Source organism: Canis lupus, chromosome 1, assembly GCF_003254725.2.
Source record: "Canis lupus dingo isolate Sandy chromosome 1, ASM325472v2, whole genome shotgun sequence".
NCBI classification, from domain to species: Eukaryota; Metazoa; Chordata; class Mammalia; order Carnivora; family Canidae; genus Canis; species Canis lupus.
The window spans coordinates 75,769,331-75,782,441 of record NC_064243.1 but is presented as its reverse complement, the minus strand read 5'-3'; the positions used below and the strand labels follow the sequence as shown (position 1 = coordinate 75,782,441).

Here is a 13,111-nt window from a genome sequence, read left to right as displayed (position 1 = left end):
GTGTGTATGGAGTGAACAAAGGGCCCAAACTCATTCTTCTGCATGTGGATATCCAGCATTATTTGTTGAGAAGATTATTCCTTTCCCCACTAGATTGTGTTGGCATTCCTGTACAAAATCAACTGACCACAAATTTAAGAGTTTCCTTCTGGATTTAATTCTATTCTGTCAACTTGTATGTCTACCCTTATGCCATGCCACACTGCCTTGATTCTTATAGCTATGTATTGCTCCATCTTGTCTATTACATTTTAAAAATAATTTTTACATAAATTCTACATATTTGTGATAAAGAGACAAGATTTTATCACAATCTACCAATTACACTAAATGAGAAATTTTACATGTTCTTCAATCAAAGTGGTATTTCCTCTCCACTTCCTGTTATAAAGACAGAGACCTCTGAAGGGGCGCCTGGGTGGTGCAGTGAAGTGTCCAATTCTTGGTTTCAGCTTAGGTCATGATCTCAGGGTTGTGAGATCCAGCCCTGTGTCAGTCTCTGCACTCAGCATGGAGTCTGCTTGAGCTTCTCTCTTTCTCAAATAAATTTAAAAAATTTTTTAAAAAGAGACTGAAGAAAATATTCCTCTCACTCTCATTAGTTTCACATATGTCCCATATTCTTGAGCTATAACACTCAAATTTTACCCATTTCGACTGTATTTGTAAGCAAATGACCCAAAAGTTCAAATTCCTTTCCCTATATATTATCTTAGAAAGTGTTTGAAAGAAACAAAAATGTGTTATCACTGCTTAATAAATAAATGACATTAAAAATACTTGTGTAGCACATTGTATTTTGTAAAACTCTTACATAAACATCACTTTGATTCTTATTAACAACACAGGAGATTGAGAGAGCAAGAATTATTTTGCCACAAAGTAATCAAGGCCTCACTAAAGTTAAATAACTTGCCTATCAGTTATTCTATTGCTAAGTGGTACAAATATAAGTCTACTGCTTCACAAAATATGTCCAGTATATTCTGGTAAGATTTCACTTTAAATAATAAATACAACAATGCTTAAAACAGTGCTAAACTTCTAAGAAAGGAATGATACGAAAGCAACTAATTGGCCTCTGGATTTCACTTCTCTAAAAAGTGCAATTCCAGTTCTGTTTTTTGATGGCTACTATCATTACCAGCATGCCTATCCCAAAGGTACTCTGACCTTGAGTATTTATCAGTGAGGCAGAAAACTTCTTCACAGAGTAAGAAAGGAATTTTTATAAAGACAGTCTGATAAGAAACTAGGGAGAAAAGAAGCAAAAATAAATCACCCACAACTCCCCCCACCACATACACATACCCCAAAAGAAAAAAGACAAAAATATGTCAAATGTAAGAACACACATTCTTTAATAAGTTGAGCAATTCCATTTCAATTTAACTCAAATACTGAACATCTATTATGTGCCAAATATATAATGAGAAAGACAGTATGATGTTTGTGTAATTTTAGCCTTATAGATCATTGAAACATAATAGAATATAGACATAAGCCTTCACATTCATGGTCAGTTTTTTTTTTTCAAAGATTTTATTTGAGAAAGAGAGAAAGAACATGAGTGGGGGGAGAGGGGCAAGAGAGAGGGAGAGTCATCAGGCTCCCTGCTCAGCAGGGGCTTGATTTTAGGACCCTGGGATCACCACCTAAGCCAAAGGCAGACACTTAACTGACTGAGCCACCCAGGCGCCCCAGTCAGTTTACTTTTTAAAAAGTAGTAAGTTGCTTCATTAAGGAAACAAGAGTGTTTTCAACAAGTGGAGCTGGAACAACTGGATACACACATGCCAAAAAGTGAATTTGGCCTCTTTTTTCACAGCATACACAAAAACTAACTCAAAAATCAATCAGAGAGGATCCTGAGAAGATGAAGAAGCACAAGGAATCTGTCTCCTCACCTGGACAACAACTGCACTGTCAGAATCTATCTGATGTAACTGTTTTAGAATTTTGGAATCTATCAAGGGCTTGCAACTTCCAGGGCAAGACATGGAAGGTAAGTTAATTTTGGTTAATTTTAGCTTTTAGTACAGTAGTAGTTACTCATCCCCCAACCTCAGCCATGTGGCTGGCAGGCAGGCTTGTGGAGCAGCATGCACAGTTTATGGGAACTAAGGTGGACAAAAAGTACCCTGTCCTCCAAATAATAGGAACCTGCTTTGGTTACTGACTGCTGCTCTGATCACAGTCCAGACAAGGAGACAGGCAACCATTGTAGTTGTACCTCCTCAAATTGTTGTAAGCCCCTCTCCCTCCAGCTGAAGTGACTTCTACTAGATTTAAAGGGCTGGTGCCCATTCTTCCTCCCTTCATTTTTTGCTTTTTCACTTTTGGGAGCCAGACATTAAAAATTAGGACATTTAGAAACAAATGCCTATAAGGGGAAAATTAGAAAGTGACTGTACAGGCCCAAGGAAAAAGCCTCAGGAAAAGGCCTAAAGCTTACACCTTATGTTTATATTTGGAACAGAGAGAGCCTAAACAATCAAAAAAACAAAAATTAAAAAAACACCACTCTCCAAGGAAGGAGGAGAATCTGATTTCCAGAGTTGCCATATTATTAAATGTCTATCATTTAACAAAAAAATCACAATGTATTCAAGAAATAGGGAAATATGACCCACTGAAAGGCAAAAAATTAACCAACAGAAATTGTCCCTGAAAAAGACCTATGGCAGTTACATGAAACAAAGACTTCAAAACAATTGTCAAAGACTGCTCAAAGAACTAAAGGAGTTGTGGGGAAAATCAAGAAAACAATGTGTGAACAAAATGTAAATATCAATAGAGACAGAAAACCTAAAAAGATACCCCCTCCCAAAAAAAAAAAATCCTAGAGCTGAAAAGTACAACTGAAATGACAAATTAAAGGCAGAATTGAGCAAGCAAAAGGAAAAATCAGTGAGCTTAAAGATAGGACGATGGAAATTACGTAGGAACAAAGAATAGAAAGAAAAATAATTGAAGAAAAGGAAATAGAGCCTGAGGTATCTATAGGGTACTACGAAGTAGGCCAAAATATCCATTGTGGGAATCTCAGAAGGAGAAAATAGATAGGAACAGAGAATATTTTAAGAAATAGTGCTGAACTTTCTTACATTATCCACAAAAATAAATTTAAAATGGATGAGAGACCTAAATGTGAGATAAAAAATCATCAAAATCCTAAAGGAGAACACAAGTAGAGACTTCTTTGACCTTGGCCACAGCAACTTCTTACTAGACATATATCCAGAGGCAAGGGAAACAAAAGCAAAAATGAAATATTGAGATATCATCAAGATAAAAAAGCTTCTGAACAGCAAAGAAAACAATCAACAAAACTAAAAGACAACCCTCAGAATGGGAGAAGATATTTGCAAATGACCTATCAGATAAAGGGCTAGTACCCAGAATCCATAATAAAGAACTCATCAAATTCTACTCCCAAAAAATTTAGAAATGGACAGAAGGCATGAACAGACATTTTGCCAAAGAAGACATACACATGACTAAGAGACACATGCAAAAATGCTCAACATCACTCATCATCAGGAAAATACGAATCAAAACCACATGAAATATCACTTCACACTTGTCACAATGACTAAAATTAAAACTCAGGAAAGAATGGATCTTGGAAAGGATGCAGAGAAATAGGGAACTCTCTTACACTGCTGGGAATGCAAACTGGTACAGCCATTCTGGAAAACAGTATGTAGGTTCCTTAAAAGGTTAAAAATAGAATTACCCTATAACCTAGCAATTGCAAGGTATTTATCCAAAGGATACAAAAATGCTGATTTGAATGGGTACATGGACCCCTAATGATAGCAGCATTATCAACAATAGCCAAATTATGGAAAGAGCCCAAATGTTCGACTGATGAATCAATAAAGATGTGGTATTTATATATAATGGGATACTACTAAGCCATCAAAAAGAATGAAATCTTCCCATTTGCAACATCATGGATGGAACTAGAGTGTATTATGCTATGCAAAATAAGTCAGTCAGGGAAAGATAAATGCCATATTATTTCAATCGTGGAATTTAAGAAACAAAACAGATGAATATAGAATGGAAGGAAAAATAAGATAAAAATAGAGGGTCACCTAAGTGGCTCAATCAGTTAAGCATCCGACTCTTGGTTTCCACTCAGGTCATAATCTCAGGGTGTGACCTGAGATTATGTGGGATCAAGCCCCACATCAGGCTCTGTACTCAGTGTGGAGTCTGCCTGAAATTCTCTCTCTCCTTCTGTCTCTCCCCCTGCTCACACTCTCTACCAATAAATAAATAAAATCTTTAAAAAGATATGTTTTTTTAGGAAAACCTCAAAGACTCTTAGCTGGGGCATCTGGGTGGCTCAGTTGGTTAAGCATCTGCCTTTGGTTTAGGTCATGATCTTGGGATTCTGGGTTCTGCTTCTTTTGCCCCCTCAAAGTGGCAGCTCATATTTCAGTTCTGTTTCTTGGATGGATCTATCACTGTTGCTGCAGTTAGGATCCACACCTTTTAAACGTGGTATCCTAACTAATGACCCAGATCTTGCCCACTCTGGACCCAAGAATCCATCCTTTTCCTCATATGGTTTAGAGTTGAAGAGGTTGAAGGGGTTCATGAACATTTTCAACTTAAGGAGTTCTCTGCGGTGCTTGTATTTTTCTAGTAAGCCTACCCTTGTAGATTTAGATGTTAACGGTACAGATGCATTTTTTTAATTTAAATTCAACTAACATATAATATATTATTAGTTTCAATTAGTTTCACAGGTAGAGTTCAGTGATTCATCAGTTGCATATAATGCCCATTACTCATCACATCACGTGCCCTCCTTAACACCCATCACCCAGTTACCCCTCCCTCCATCCACCTTCCTTCCAGCAACCCTCAGTTTGTTTCCTAGAGTCAAGAGTCTCTCATGTTTATCTTCCTGATTTCATCTTGTTTTATTTTTTCCCTCCCTTTCCCTATGATCTTCTGTTTTGTTTCTTAAATTCCACATGAGTGAAATCATATAATTGTCTTTCTCTGATTGACTTACTCTGCTCAGTATACCACCCTCTAGTTCCACCCACATTGTTGCAAATGGCAAGATTTCATTTCTTTAATGGCTAAGTAATATAAATACCTAGTAGTGCAGTTTCTGGGTCATAGGGTAGCTCTATTTTCAACTTTTTGAGGAACCTCCATGCTGTTTTCCATAGGTGCTGCACCAATTGACATTCCCACCAACAATGCATGAGGGTTCCCTTTTCTCCACATCCTTGCCAACATTTGTTATTTCTTGTCCTTTTGATAATAGCTCTTCTAATAGGTTTGAGGTGAATCTCATTGTGGTTTTGATTTGCATTTTCCCCATGGTTAGTAATGTTGAACATCTTTTCATGGGCCTGTTGGGCATCTATATGTCTTTTTTAAATATTTTATTTATTTATTCATGAGAGACACAGAGAGAGAGAGGCAGAGACACAGGCAGAGGGAGAAGGAGGCTCCATGCAGGGAGCCCGACGTGGGACTCGATCCCAGGACCCCAAGATCACGCCCTGGACCAAAGGCAGGCGCTAAACCGCTGAATCACCCAGGGATCCCCAATCTATATGTCTTCTTTGGAAAAATGTCTGCTCATATTCTCTCCCTATTTTTTAGTGAATTGTTTAGTTTTTTGCTATTAACTTGTACAACTTCTTTACATATTTTGAATATTAACTCCTTATTAGATATATGATTTGCAAATATTTTCTTCCATTCAGTAGGTTACCTTTTCATTTTGATTATGGTTTCTTTTGGAGTGCAGAAGCTTTTTAGTTTGATGTAGTCCCACTTGTTCACTTTTGCTTTTGTTGCCTCTGCTTTTGGGATCAAATCCAAAAAAATCATCGCCAACTGCAACGTCAAGCTTACCACCCATGTTTTCTTACTGGAGCATTCTAATTGAAACATAGTTGACATACAATGATACATTCATTTCACTGTATAACAGTGTGACTTAGCAATTCTGTTACATAGTGCTCACCACAGTAAGTCACCATGTGTCACCATTCAATGTTATAATATTACTACCTATTTTCCCTATGCTGTACTTTTCATCTCTATGACTTATTTTAGAACTCAAAGTTTGTACTTCTTGATCTCCTTCAATTTTGCCCTTTCCTCTACCACTCTCCCCTCAGGAAACCAGCAAATTGTTCTCTATTTGAGCCTATTTTTTTTTAGTTTTTTTGCTCATATTTTTAGGTTCCACATATAAGTGAAATCATATGGTATTTGTCTTTCTGTCTCATTTTACTTAGCGTAACATCCACTAGGTTCACCATGTTTTCACACTTAGCAAGGTTCTTTCTTTCTTTTCTTTTCTTTTCTTTCTTTCTTTCTTTCTTTCTTTCTTTCTTTCTTTTTCTTCTTCTTTTTTTTTTTTTTTGGCTAACTCTTCTAGGATAAGTTTTAGGGATTTATGTCTTATATTTGAGTCTTTAATTCATTTTAAGTGAATTTTTGTGTGTAGTATAAGATAGTGGTCCAGTTTTCTCAATACCATTTATTGAAGAGGCTGTCCTTTCCTCGCTGTATATTCTTGCTTCCTTTGTCATAAATTCATGGACCATGTATAGTGTGTACTTATTTCTGAGCTTCTCTATTCTATTCCATTGTTCTGTGTCTGTTTTTATGCCAATAACCATACTTTTTTTCTTTTAACTATAGCTCTGTAGTGCAGCTTGAAATCAGGGAGCATCATACCTCCAGTTTTGTTCTTCTTTCTCAAGATTACTTTGGTAATTCAGGGTCTTTTGTGGTTCCATACAAATTAAGGATTGTTTATTCTAGTTCTGTGAAAAATCCTACTGGAATCTTGATAGAGTTTGAGCTGAATCTGTAGACTGCTTTGGGTAGTATGGACATTTTAACAATATTCTTACAATCCATGAGCATGGGATACCTTTCCATTTATTTGTGCCTTCCTCAATTTCTTTCATTAATGTCATAGTTTTCAGTCTACAAGTCTTCCAACTCCTTAGTTAAATTTATTCCTGGGTTTTTTTTTTTTTTGATGCAACTGTAAATGGGATTGTTCTCTTAAATTTTCTGGTAAGTTGTTATTATTAGTGTATAGAAATGCAACAGATTTTTGTATATTGATTTAGTATCTGACAACTTCGCTAAATTCATTTATTAGTTCTAACGGTTTTTTGATGGAGTCTTTATTGGGCCTTTTCTATACATAATATCATGTCACCTACAAACAAGGACACTTTTACTTCTTCCTTTCTGATTTGGATGCCTTTTATTTCTTTTTCTTGCCTAGTTGCCCTGGCTAGGACTTCTAGTACTATGTTGAACAAAATTGTTTGTAACAAGTTATCTCTTCTTAAGCAGTAATATATTATTTCATATCCTCACCAACAATTCAAATCATCGAAGGCTTTGGGGGTGGCCTGGCTGGCTCAGTGGTAGAGCATGTAACTTTTGATCTGAAACTCCATGTTGATGTAGAGATTACTTAAAAATAAAATCTTAAAAAATATATATATATGTATACAGACACACACACACACAAATCATGAGATTCTTTGATTTTTGCTAAACTGGAGATTAATATGTGGTTTTAATTTGCATTTCCATGACCGCTAATGAAGTTGAACATCTTTTCATGTTTTTAAGACATATAAATATCCCCTTTTGTGAGTACTTGCTTTTTCATAGATTCATCAATGAGTTCTATTTTGGAAGAAATCTTTTCCTACTCTGAAGATCGTCCTTTCACTTTTGTAATATATTTTGATGGAAATAATTCCTTAATGTATAAATTTAAAGCTAGTGGGTTTTGTGTCTTTCCTACCCTAAAGTCATAAAAATATTCCTGTATTAGCACCCATAAGCTTCATAACATAGCCTTTGACTTTTATGCCTTTGATTCTCTGTGCATGAATTTTTATGCATGATTTGAAATAATCTAATCTTTTTTCCATAAACATACTCAATTGCCCAAAATCATTTATTTAAAAAAGAGTTCATCCTCTACCTAGTACTATTTTACTTCACTCTGTTGCAGATCAAGGTTATATTCATAGTTGGCCTGTTTCTGTGCTGTTTTGTTCTAATGTTCTTTTTATCTATCATTCTGCCTCTATTCTTTACTGTATTAATTATTAATTTTATAAAAAATCTTGATATCTGATTGGACAAATTATTTTTCTTCAAGAATGTTTTGGTTATTTTGGTCTTTTTCATTTCCCTATTAATTTTTTAGAAGTGCTTTAGTTTTTAGTTTAAAAATTAAATTGTCAAAACAAAACAGACAAATAAGGTGAACAAACTGGTGGTTGTTAGGGGTGGGTGGGTTAAATAGAAGAAGAGATTAAGATGTATAAGCTTTCAGTTATAAAATACATAAGTCATAGGGATTTTCAACTATGGCATAGGGAACATTCTTAATAATACTGTAATAACTTTGTGTGGTGACAGATTATAACTATACTTAATGGTAGTGAACATTTCATAATGCATATAAATGTTGAATCATTATGCTATACACCTGAAACTAATATAATATTGCAGGTCAACTTTACTTCAGTTAATAAAAAAACTAAATTGTGATTTTGGCTGAGACTGTACAGATTTTACAGATTAATTTGAGAAAAAGTGATTATCTTTGTGTTAATAAGTCAAGGAATATTCTTCTATTTGAGTCTTTACTTTCTTGCAATAAAGTTTTGTAATTTTCCCAATATAGGCCTTATATATCTTTATTATATTTATTCCTAGGTATTATTATATTATGATAAAAAGCATTTTGATTTTAATTACACTGTTACTGGCATACAGAAATACAAATAATTATTGAAACTACTTCTTCATTTATAGTGAAAGGAACTAAAGTTACTAGCATTATAAAAAAACTTTTGTCAGTCTTCCTACCAGGAATGCAAAAACAACTTTCCTTACTTCACAAATACCTATGCCTCTAACAAGTCTAAAAGAGCATATTCACTTTGGAAAACTCTTCAGCAGTTTCTTACAGTTAAACATACATCAAAGTAATAAAAGGTAGGGCATAAGGAATATAGCCAATGATATTGTAACAGCATTTTATAGCTACACTTGAAGTTAACATAGCATAACATATAAACTTGTCAAATCACTATGTTATATACCTGAAACTAATAGAACACTGTGTGTCAACTATACACAAATCTTTAAAAAATAAAAGAAAAATAAATAAACAAACATCTACCCCATGACACAGCAATTTTATTCTTAGGATTTTACCTAAGAGAAATTAAACATATAAGGACTTGTACATGAATGTTCATAGTAGCATGATTCATAATTTAAAAAGTGGAAACAACCAGGGCACCTGGGTGGCTCAGTTGGTTAAGCATAGGACTCTTGATTTCAGCTCAGGGTTGGGGGAGTTCAAGCCCTGCATTAGGCTTTTTCTTTATTAAAAAAAAAAAAAGGTGAAAACACCCCATATGTCCAAGTGATTAATGTGTAACTAAAATAAAATACAATACTTTGTGATAAAAAGGAATAAAATACTGATAGATGTTACAACACGAATGAACTTTAAAAACATCATGCTAAGTGTAAGAAATCTCAAAACCACATTGTGTGTGATTCCATTTATACTAAGTGTACAAAACAGGCAAATCTATACAAATGATATAGCAGTTACCTAAGCTGGGGGAGAGGGGTTAGAGCAGAAAGGGTATGGGGAATAGCTGGTAATGGGCATGAGGTTTCTTATGGGGATGACAGAAATGTTCTAAAATTAATTACAGTAATGGCTGTACAACTCTGTATATATACTAAAATCAGCTGAATTTAAAATCTACTTAAAACGGCTAACTTTATAGTATGTAAATTATACTGAAATAAAGCTGGTTTTTAAAAATATTTTATTTTAATTAAGCAATCTTCACACCCAACATGGGGCTTGAACTCATGACCCCAAGATCAGGAGTCACATGCTCTACCAACTAAGCCAGCCAGGTGCTCCTAAACAAACTATTTTTTAAAAATGTTCTAACAGCCTAATTCATAATGGTCAAAAAAAGGAAACAAACTAAATGTCCATCAACAGAATAAACACATTATGATATATTCATACCATGGAATACAATTTAACAATGAAAAGGAAAAAAACCACTGATACACATAAGAACATGGACAAACCTTCAACATTTGGGAGGGAAAGAGCCAGACCAAATAACATACTGTACGCTTTACTTTAAATAAAGAGGCAAATTTAATCTATGATGATAGAAATCACAACAGTGGTTGCCTGTGGTAGGCAGGGGAGGACATAAGAAAGGGATTGGCTTCAGGGAGAAGGGAACTTTCTGGTGTAATGATAATGTTACCTTGTTAGGGATGTAGGTCATATATTTCTGTCAAACCTCATCAAACTGCACACTTATGACCTGTGCATTCTTTTGTGTGTAAATTATACTTTGATTAAAAAAACAAACAAACCTTGCTTCCCACTGACTTCCTATTTCCAAATGAAGAATACATCATTTATAGAGTAAACTGACAAATGTTAATGCTTGATCAACAATTCCTTTCATACTTCCAGGGTCTGTAAGCCACCTTTAGAACAACCTCCCAGCTTTACAGTTTTAAGATACATTAATATATAGTAATATGCAAACATCAAATGCTCTATATGTGCAATTTCTCTTTTGCTACAGTTGAGTGCTTTGAACTTATTTCAAGGGAAAATCTAAATAACAGCATTCTTAAAAGTGCTCTTATATTAAAGATAACATTATATATGGGGTAAGTCTACTTTCTTCTCCCCACTACGACAGACCCTGGTGGACTCAAGTCTTGAAGTTGAAATATTTATTAAGCCCTTCTTATGCAACACATAGGCTACTCTCATGGAACTCAAATCTACTGAAAAAGACAAAAACTAACACATAATAACAGATACAATAGACTCTTCCATACACGTCAGAAATGGCAAGTACCTGTAAGACATGTAGCCACTTCTTCCTCTTTTATAAATGGCAAATATAATTAATCAATCATGGAATTTTTTCTTGCTGAGTAAGGATGCAGTTTCAGAATTCTACTTGATGCAATACTGCATTAAGCAGAAGGCTTGAACAATGTGCTTGAATTGACAAAAAATAAGATCTATGTGCCTCTGTTTTGTTGTAAAAATACATGAGAGAAATAGATCCAAAAAGGCTAGAGGAAGTTTTAGTGAAAAGGCAGAATATTCATTCATTCATTCATCAACCAACTTCCACTTCCATTACCCGCTATGTGACAGAAATTAGGACTACCAGGAAAACTAAATCAACATATGGTCCCAGAACTCCAGGAACTAAAATTCTAGAGAAGAAGCAAAACAACAATAATAGTATTGCGTGCTATGAAGTATATACAAAATATTCTGTGCATCTAAATGAAACCAGGAAAATATAACTCTTTAGCCAAGTTCTGAAACATGTTAGGCAAATAAAGAAAGATAGCAAGAGAGTGACATCACCAAGATGGTGACTTAGGTTGCTCTGACTTCACTCCCTCTCCCAGAGGAACTAACAACTATTCATGCACAAGATACCACTGAGAAAGATAGAACAGAAGAATATGCAGGTCAACAAGGTAGCATGAAAAACTAGTGTGTTCCAAAAACTCTAAATTCTTTTGCATGGCCTGATGCAGGTCAATTGTGAAATATGAGAAAGACTTTTAAAAAGTAGTAAAGGAAGGGCCAATAGCTGGGAGACTACTGGTTTCATAAACTCTCCTCTGCCATTCAATTATTATTATATGCATGTAATCTTAAAGTAAAAATTTAAATTTAATGAAGAACACAGTAAAAAAATTAATGGATAAAGGAAATAATCATTAACAGCTACAAAAGGCACTGAGTGCAACTCTGAAGGGAAATTTTATAACGGTTGACATCTGAATCCACTGCTGAAGTTTTGAAATAAACTTTTAATTTTAGAATACTCTTAGATTTACAGAAACGTTTTGAAGAGTACAGTTTCCATAAATCACTCACCCAGCTTTCCCTGTTGGTAACATGTTACATTATCATAGTACGTTATACCACTACAGGACCAACCTAGACTCCATACTTTATTCGGATTACACTAGTTTTCCCCTAATGTTATTTTTCTGTTCCAAGATTCCATTCACTGCTTGCTTTGGCACCACATATACCAAGATTCCATTCAGGATGTATTACATTTATCATGTCTCCTTAGCCTTCTCTGTCCATGACAACTTCTCAGACTTTGCTTTTGATAGTTTTGAGGAATACTGGTCATTCAGGCCAGGTATTTTGTAAAATGTTCCTTGATTTCGATTTGCCTGATATTTTTTAATCATGATTTTACTGGGTTTATGTGATTTTTGTGAGGAAAACTGCAGAAGTATAGGCCATTCTTATCACATCATATCAAGGCTATGTGCTATCAACCTATCACTAATAATATTAATATTAATCACCTGGTCAAGGTGGTGTCTGCCAGATTTCTACAGTATAAAACTAATTTCCCTTCCTGCTTCTGTACTCTACTCTTTGGAAGCAAGTCACTAAGCACACTCCATACTCAAGAGTGGAAGGAGTTAAACTCCCTCTCTGGAAGTGGAATACCTGCATAAATTATTTGGAATTATCTGTATGGGAGATTTGATCACTTATTTATGTTAGTAATAGTCATTTCTTCAAGAAGATCAATTTTATCATCATAAAAATAAACATTCTATATCCCCTAATGTGATATGATAAAAAGCGTATCATACCACATAGGGAATTTTCTTGCTTCCTCATCTCCTCAAAGAAAAACTGATTTTTAACCTATCAAGACTCAAAAGCTAATTAACAGTTTGTAGGAAATCCTGTAAAGATGTAGCCCCAAGATCCTCCAATAACCATGTGATCTGCCAGGAGGTAAAGCCATAGATAGCAATTGAGACTTGTGAGAAAAATGAAGAATCCTAAACCTATCCAGGGATCCAGTCAACTCTAAGGCCAAACTCTTTCCCTATCCTTCCAGGATATACCAACCAAATAAGCATCTCTTTCTTATGTTGGATTGAGTTGGGTTTCTCTTACTTATACCAAGAGAGAGCTAACAAATATAATAAACAC

The 13,111-nt window shown here is 34.8% G+C and overlaps 1 protein-coding gene and 1 non-coding gene across 8 annotated transcripts in view; both read right to left on the bottom strand.

The window, feature by feature from the left end:
* Positions 1-13,111, bottom strand: part of GKAP1 (G kinase anchoring protein 1) — a 71,558-nt gene that overhangs the window by 23,682 nt on the left and 34,765 nt on the right. The window lies entirely within an intron of this gene.
* Positions 9,914-9,986, bottom strand: TRNAR-CCU (transfer RNA arginine (anticodon CCU)). The gene has a single exon. It is a non-coding gene; the product is annotated as a tRNA-Arg (tRNA).